Raw genomic sequence first — 504 nt, 5'->3', positions numbered from 1 at the left:
TGGGGCTGAAACTCAGGAACTGCGAGATCATGTTTCAGGTGAGCTGAAACTAAGAGTTGGTTGCCCAACCAACTGAGCCACCCAGGCACCCCCAATTCATTTTTTGAAGAATCTGATCATTTGTTCTAAAAAGTATTCCAGGAGTACCTGGGTGGCTCTAGTCCATTAAGCATCAGCTCAGGTCATGATTTCACGGTTTGTGAGTTTGAGCCCCACCTTGGGCTCTGCGCTCACAGCTGGGAGCCTGGAGCTGCTTCAGATTCTATGCCTCCCTTTCTCTCTGCTCCTCCCCCACTTGCACTGTCCCTCTCAAAAATAAATCTTAAAAAAAATGTTAAGTTTCCCACACTCAAGATTTTGCTAATTCTTTCCCTTAGGTGCCATTTTACGTGTTTCTCTCTTGAATATGCCTTAAATGGTTAGTTAAAGGCTTGGTCAGAATCTAGATGTTTGATGAGAATGAGTCCTTGGTGGTGGTGTCTAGTTCCATGAGGACACACAGTT

Source organism: Herpailurus yagouaroundi, unplaced genomic scaffold (genome assembly GCF_014898765.1).
Source record: "Herpailurus yagouaroundi ecotype Mexico unplaced genomic scaffold, PumYag 184, whole genome shotgun sequence".
NCBI lineage: Eukaryota > Metazoa > Chordata > Mammalia > Carnivora > Felidae > Herpailurus > Herpailurus yagouaroundi.
Note: the sequence above shows the minus strand (reverse complement) of the source record.